The following is an 8,818-nucleotide window of genomic DNA, read 5'->3' as shown; positions in this document are numbered from 1 at the left end:
CGAGCAAGTGATAAATTAGGAAAAAAAAATAGGTAGGCCTTCTGAGATGGGGGTAGGAAAGGAGCTATCATTGCCAATTATGCCACGGTCTCTCAAGTAGTCCATGTGTTAGGAATAATTTGAAATAGATTTTGATATGCCAAAATGTACTGAAAAATATTAGACCCCCAAAAGTTTTTAGTATTAGCCGTGGTTAAGATAAAAAAGGAAAAGTCAAACTGATTTCGATAACCATCTCAAGAAAACATGGAGATATCCAAAGTCATGGATATACAAAACTTGAAGAACATCATGCACAATGCATTATTGGAGAAGATGACGGCATTGAAATATATATGAAGATTAAGGAATAAATTACATCAAGGAGAATAATTAATTAATCAAAGATTCGTACAGACGGAGTGGTTAATGAGCTTAATCTCTTCTAAAGGACAAACTCTCAATTGCCTGTAAATTGATGAAGATTTGAAGCAGCTGAGACAACAATTCTATAAGCAACAAGCGAACGAAGTGTTACATACGAAATATCTTCATCTGAGAGAGACTTGACATACGTTGAAGCACGAAGTGTTACATACGAAATATCTTCATCTGAGATAGACTTGACATACATTGAAGCATCTACTGAAGAATCTCAAAGTTAGAAGAAAACAAATCTTATTTTTGTGAAACAAGAGGTTTCTCTACCGGAGTCTAGAAAGGGGATTGTCACAAAGGAGTGTGAAATCCTGGTGCAGCCAGTGTGGGCTTGGTGATAAAAGCACTAGTTAGGGGGTGATTAGTGTGGGCTTGGTAATCAAACCACTAGATTACAGAATGACACGATTAGTGTGGGCTCGGTGATCAAAGCACTAGATCGTGGATAATATATTCATTGTATCTTGTAACCAAGGAGAGGTGGATATAGTGGATTCCTCTTGGAGATAGGAGAAAGTGGAGTAGAAGGATTACATACACCTCCGAACCACTATAAATTTCTTGTGTCCTTTATTTACTTGCTATATTTATTTATGCATGCTTAATCCACATGTGAAACACACACTACACAATATTTAGTGTTCCGCTGTGTACAAGACACTAACAATTTGTTAAGTGTTTTGGTTTGATTTTATATTTGGCTTAGCAATTCGATTTGGGAGAAAAGTCTATTCACCCCCCGCCCCCCGCCCCGACCCTCTAGACTTTTCCTTATCTCTTTTGGGACTAAGACCATGTATATGTTTCAACCCTCCTTACTAGTTGCTCATAATGCTCCTTGTGGACTCAGGGTTCCTCCTCCCCACTCGAAGATTGGACTAAAGGATCATTAGAGGCGTCCCCTACTTCATAACCTTCTGCGGCCACATTTCTTTCTCTTAGCTTCTCCATTCTTTCTTTCTACATCCTTCTTTGTGCGACCCTTCTTCCTTCCTCACAAGGTTACTTCTCCATGGTTCCCTACACAATATTTCAAAAATACAACCTTTCAAAGATATTTATCTTCTTTGTCTCTTGAATATGTAAATTTCCCTGTATTGGTTAGTGAATGATGACATTTATAGAGAAAAATGGGACCATGAAAAAAACATAAAGCCAAAGATTCCTCCTCATGTGATAAGAAAAGTATCTTTTGGAGGGAATCTCTGCAACAAAAGATAGCATGGGTTACATCAAAGCACTAGGGAACAAGATTCTCCTTCACAACAACCACCAAAAAAGATGAAGACCAGATCATGGAAAAGGGAAAACAATCAGTGCATCTCATGACAAAGGGAAACGAGTAATTGCATCTCATCACAAAGCTCAAGGCAAAAAATCATTGGGGCTTACCAAATCAAGAAACCATTGTACTAGGAAATACAGGACAAGATCCACAACTACATTAAAGAGCAAGTTCCATGGAAATGTCAATGCTCCAATTAACATTGACTGACACAATGTGGATAATTCTTGTTAGACATTTTGGTTTTTTTTTGTTAGATATTTGTCATTTAAACTCTGTTAAACAATTATGGCCCTCTCATTTAGCAGTCTGATTTCAGTGTAATTTTGTTAGCTACTTGGCTGTCTCATTTTGGTAAACAGAAGTCTTGTGCAGTGAAACTGTCCATTTGGTAATGAAATTGTCCATTTTGGCAATGAAATTGTCCATTTTGTTACTTTGTCCATGAAATTGTCCATTTTGTTACTTTGGCAGTGAATTTACTCTTTTCTTTGCTTTGGCAGTGAAATTGTGCATTTAGTTACGTTTGCAGTGAAACTGTCCATTTGGTTACTTTGGCAATCAAATTGTCCATTTGGATACTTTCCTTATGCAATGAAATTGTCCATACAAACATAAAAAATGGCATTAAGGAAACCATAAAAACATACAACCTGAGACCAAATAAACAACTAAAGGTTCAAACACATTTCATTTACCATAAATTAGTGCAAATACAAATACTTTTTCACTTCTACTCTACAAAGCCAAGGGAAGTCTTTCAACCAATTTTCCACCACCTATAGTTTTAACATTGGAATTGAAGAACAACATTAGTAACACTGCTACTACAACAACGAAAATCATCACCAGGCGACAACAAGACTTTGATTTTGAGTGTAAATACAAATCATCTTGTTCTGAAGTAGCTCTCAACCTTGATTTCAGTAATTGGATTTCTTCCTCATTTCTATTTATACGCCTTAATAGTTCAGGTGACCTTGAACACATAGGAGGATCATACCATCTTGCAAATTCACACCCAACACCTCTCCTGTCCTATACACAAGACCTATTACGGAGTATAACCTCGGATTAAACACAATACCAAAAAATGTTAGAAATTACTCACCTGAATCGGTCCACAATCCCAATACCTTCTGTCGGGGTTGTTGTTCGTCCATGAGGTGCGTAGCTTCAATAATTCACCGCAATGACAACGCATATTAGAAATTACTTCACCGTGTTGAAACATCAAGTGGTTGCTTGAGGAACCATAGCTTTCTTTAGTGTAGTTAGCTTGCATCTCGTTGAATTGAGCAAGATACGAAGAACTTATGTGTTGTGCTCTGAAGAAAATGAAGAATAATTAGGGCTCCTCCTAAATCTTATAACGACCAGGTGAAGGGAGAATGCAGGGAGCACGTGAAATTACCACTCTGTCTTTCGAATTCACGGTCAACAAACGGTGAGACTAACGGAGGACGAAATTGGGTCAAAATTCGAAAGTTAAGGATGTAATTGGTTTCAATCAATAGTCGAGGACCAATTTGAGAATTTAGCTTACTATTTTCCTATCCACGTTTTATACATTTATACCCAATTTATGGTGAACCTAGTCTCGACAAAACCATCACTACTATAATTTTTTTGTCACATATGATAATCTTATGATTTGCCTGATTAAATTCATCATTTTGTATATAGTTAAAAGAGGAAAATGTATATAATGAAATAATTGAAGGACTATAATTAAAAGAATATGTTCTCTATTTTCCAATAAATAATATTGTATCATTTTCAAAAATAAATAATATTGTATCATACCAATTACGAAACGATTTTTTTTTTTGCAAAAATTACCTACTACATAATATTACTCTTATCAAAAATAAAAAGTTAATTTTATTTTTTGTCCTAGACTTTTAGATGGTAGTTCATTTTTAGTCTTTTTTTTTTTTTTTTTTTTTTTTGCATAACATCTCATTTTGATTCTAGTATTATTGTGGCATGACCATTTTTGGTTATCTGTCAACAAAATCGTTTAAATATCATTAAATATAAGAACATTTTGATTCTTTTTATACAAATTATGTAGGTTGACCTGCTATATTTTTTATTTTATTTTTTTTAAATCATAATTGAAAACCTCAATACCATTGTATTTTAAAAAAGAGTTTAACCAAAATGGTCTCTCGACTATTGCGAAATTACCAATTTGATCCTCGACAATTTTTCGTGCCTAATTAAGTCCCTCGACTTTGAAATTTTTAACCAATTTGGTCCTCCGTTTATTTTTCCGTTAAACATTCGTTGAAATCGGGACCAAATTGGTAATTTTGCTATAGTTAAAGCACCAAATTGATAGTTTTGCTATAGTCAAGGGACCATTTCAGTGAAAAATTAATTACTAATTTGGTCCCTTGACTATACCAAAATTACCAATTTGGTCCCGATTCAACGAATGTTTAACGACAAAAATAAACGGAGAACCAAATTGGTTAAATTTATCAAAGTCGAGAGACTTAATTGGACACAAAAAATTGTCGAGCACCAAATTGGTAATTTCGTAATAGTCGATAGACAATTTCAGTAATAAACTCTTTAAATATTTTAAACTATTTTATAAATAAAAGATAAAAAATATCACGTCACAGTAATACTGAAATTAAAAAAAATTTAAAAGAAAACTAAAAATATATTGTCACTTTTAAATCTAAAACCAAAAATAAAATTAAATCTAAAAATAATTAACGAAACGGGTTCTCTATTCTCTGCCAACTAGGCAACTACTTTTCTTCGTTATTTCCACACAGTCACACACGAATACCAAGCGCACCCAAGGTCGTAGCACGCTTACATCACGCCACGTAGGCTAACGTATTTCCACTTGGCGTTAGTGCGCGTGTACTGTTGAAACAGTAAACGGCGGCTAAGAACTTTAATGTCAGGGCCATACTACCGTCACAGCAGAGTGTACTGACACTTGGTGCTACCCAATTATATTCTGCCAAATTTGACCTTATGTTTCACAGCGATAGACATGCTACTTCTCATATTTCACAATAACATTTTAATTTTATTCTATACTCTCAAATTTAATGATTTTTTTTACACATTGCAATTACATTGAATAAACAATAATTTATATTTTTAAAATATCTTTTTTTCTAGAAAAAACAAAATTACAAACCCAAAATATAATTGTTCCTATTTTAACCTTAAACTTAATACCATGAATTTGGCAACGAAGACTTTGAAGAGAGTCAGGTGAATAAGATGATGGTCCTCTTTCCTTGGAAGGAGCATTTGTTGGCCCCATGACAACAAATTGAAGGAGAAGTTAAGAGCTAGAAAACAAAACTCAAGAATAGTCAAACTTAACAAATTAATATAATATAATATGTCATTATTTTAGTGTACTGTTGATAGGTGCTTAATCTATTGTACGAATATCTATATTTTTTCAATAAAAATATTACTCCGTAATTTTATTATAATTATATTTCTTATTTTTATCAATATTGCAGTCAATTAGATCAATTAGATCAAGAATAATTAATATGTATATTTTTTAAAGGAAAGTTGTCAAACAAATACCATTTCTGGAGGTATTCAATTCAAACTTTTAGAGAGTATTTAAAAGTCATGCGGTATTCGATCAAGATTTTTAAAGAGTTTTTTAAAAGTCATGTGGTATTCAATTAAAACTTTTAAAGAATCTTTAAAAGTCATGTGGCATTCAAAAAGCTATGAATTTGTAAAGACTTTTTAATTGTAGAACTTCTGTAGACTTTTATATACTTTTCCTTCTCAAATATAGAACTTCTGTAGACTTTTATATACTTTTCCTTCTCAAATATAAAACTTCTGTAGACTTTTATATACTTTTCCTTCTCAAATATAAATAGTCTGTAGACTTTTATATACTTTTCCTTCTCAAATATAAATAGTTGAAATCCATTTATATACTTTTCCTTCTCAAATATAAATAGTTGAAATCCAACCCTCAACCCCAAGATTTCAAAATTTTCTTTCTACCAACACTGAAGGTTTTTTTCTCCCTCTCTCTATTTAAACTCTATTTTTTTTCTCCTTATTTAAAATTTTAAACTTTATAAACCTTATACCTAAATTCAATAAATTATTTTTTCTTCATTATCCTATATTTTCTACATACCTAAACTCTACCAATTTTTTTCTTTCTCCTAAACTTTACAATCTTCCTCTAAAAATTCAAAATAATATTATTTTTATTTCATTGTTGCTTGTATATTTTGATTTTTTTCTATGAACTTTTTATCCCTAACTTCTAAACTTTTTCTCCTAAATACATGAACAGAGTAAATTTTTTTATCTATTACCGTCAACTTTTACTATATGTTTCATAATATTCATATGTTTATTCGTAATATATTTTTTCTTTTTTCTTTTTAACAACATGTTATTACGAATAGTGAACTATTGTTCGCAATAGCAATTTGAGGCTACAAAGAGAAGCACCTTGTTGTTGTTAGCAGTCTCATATTGTTATTGCAAATAATAGCTCTTTTCTTGATACCTAGCAATATATCAAATATAATTTTTATATATATTATTAATTTTTTTATTTTATGCAACTAGTAATTATATTTTTTTAAATATTAATTTCTCAAGAAAAAGTAATTATATTTTTAAATATTTTATTTGAACAATTCTATAACTATAAATTTTAGTGTTTAATATTGTTAATTTGTTATGAATTGCTTATGAAAGTTTGTAAGGATGTATTCAATTTAGAATTTTAATGACTTGTGTAAACTTTTTAAAATAAAAAAATTGATAAAAGCTTATGCAAGTTTTTTATACAGACTTTTATAGAATCTTACAAAATTTTAAAAAGTTTTGAAAGACTCTATGAAAATCAATAAAAGTTTATTAAAATCTATCATTTTAAAAGTTTTTAAAAATCTACAAAAGTCATGGTTGAATACACCCCCCTTAGTTAATTTTAGTTATATATCTTGCTCACCTTGCCCCAAAGATGCCCACCCCCTTACACGACAAGATTGTAAAGGTGATAAATGATGGTAACTCAGTGAATCAGTGATCCATTAATGGGAAAATCAGTCTCTAGTTCTTACAAGGAGTCACCTCACAAGAGGGTGAAACTCTTACATTGCGACTGTCAATAATCGATCTTGTATTCTTACCCACAATTTACCACCCACAAATCAATTGAACTACCCATGCAGGCTAATTTTAGTTATCTTGATTGGATGGTTGTTTTGCATGGATTATGGTCCACCTTGCAAGATGAACCAAGTTAATTAAGTTTTTTTTTTAACAAAAAATTAAGTTTATTTTCTCTTTTATTTAGAAATAAAATTATAGCAAATTTTATTTTAAGTCCTCGAAAATCGTGACATTGTCACATTTAATCTCATTCTTTTAATTTTACCACATTATATCTTTGACTTTAATTTGATTGCCACATTTAGTTTCCTTTTAAAATTGTCATTTTGTCATATAATAAAGAGGACTAACATGTAATTTTATCAATCAAGTCTCTTGCTCCACCATGTAGGCTGTGTATGGTTCATGGTTTTACACAGTACACTAGGAATGTAAATCAAAATCTTAGTTAGTGTTTGGTTAACAACTTCTTAAAACACAATAATAGGATTTGATTACCCCCTTCAATNTAATTGTAGAACTTCTGTAGACTTTTATATACTTTTCCTTCTCAAATATAAATAGTTGAAATCCAACCCTCAACCCCAAGATTTCAAAATTTTCTTTCTACCAACACTGAAGGTTTTTTTCTCCCTCTCTCTATTTAAACTCTATTTTTTTTCTCCTTATTTAAAATTTTAAACTTTATAAACCTTATACCTAAATTCAATAAATTATTTTTTCTTCATTATCCTATATTTTCTACATACCTAAACTCTACCAATTTTTTTCTTTCTCCTAAACTTTACAATCTTCCTCTAAAAATTCAAAATAATATTATTTTTATTTCATTGTTGCTTGTATATTTTGATTTTTTTCTATGAACTTTTTATCCCTAACTTCTAAACTTTTTCTCCTAAATACATGAACAGAGTAAATTTTTTTATCTATTACCGTCAACTTTTACTATATGTTTCATAATATTCATATGTTTATTCGTAATATATTTTTTCTTTTTTCTTTTTAACAACATGTTATTACGAATAGTGAACTATTGTTCGCAATAGCAATTTGAGGCTACAAAGAGAAGCACCTTGTTGTTGTTAGCAGTCTCATATTGTTATTGCAAATAATAGCTCTTTTCTTGATACCTAGCAATATATCAAATATAATTTTTATATATATTATTAATTTTTTTATTTTATGCAACTAGTAATTATATTTTTTTAAATATTAATTTCTCAAGAAAAAGTAATTATATTTTTAAATATTTTATTTGAACAATTCTATAACTATAAATTTTAGTGTTTAATATTGTTAATTTGTTATGAATTGCTTATGAAAGTTTGTAAGGATGTATTCAATTTAGAATTTTAATGACTTGTGTAAACTTTTTAAAATAAAAAAATTGATAAAAGCTTATGCAAGTTTTTTATACAGACTTTTATAGAATCTTACAAAATTTTAAAAAGTTTTGAAAGACTCTATGAAAATCAATAAAAGTTTATTAAAATCTATCATTTTAAAAGTTTTTAAAAATCTACAAAAGTCATGGTTGAATACACCCCCCTTAGTTAATTTTAGTTATATATCTTGCTCACCTTGCCCCAAAGATGCCCACCCCCTTACACGACAAGATTGTAAAGGTGATAAATGATGGTAACTCAGTGAATCAGTGATCCATTAATGGGAAAATCAGTCTCTAGTTCTTACAAGGAGTCACCTCACAAGAGGGTGAAACTCTTACATTGCGACTGTCAATAATCGATCTTGTATTCTTACCCACAATTTACCACCCACAAATCAATTGAACTACCCATGCAGGCTAATTTTAGTTATCTTGATTGGATGGTTGTTTTGCATGGATTATGGTCCACCTTGCAAGATGAACCAAGTTAATTAAGTTTTTTTTTTAACAAAAAATTAAGTTTATTTTCTCTTTTATTTAGAAATAAAATTATAGCAAATTTTATTTTAAGTCCT

Source organism: Ipomoea triloba, chromosome 5 (genome assembly GCF_003576645.1).
Source record: "Ipomoea triloba cultivar NCNSP0323 chromosome 5, ASM357664v1".
Classification (NCBI taxonomy): domain Eukaryota; kingdom Viridiplantae; phylum Streptophyta; class Magnoliopsida; order Solanales; family Convolvulaceae; genus Ipomoea; species Ipomoea triloba.
This window is presented reverse-complemented; position numbering follows the sequence as displayed.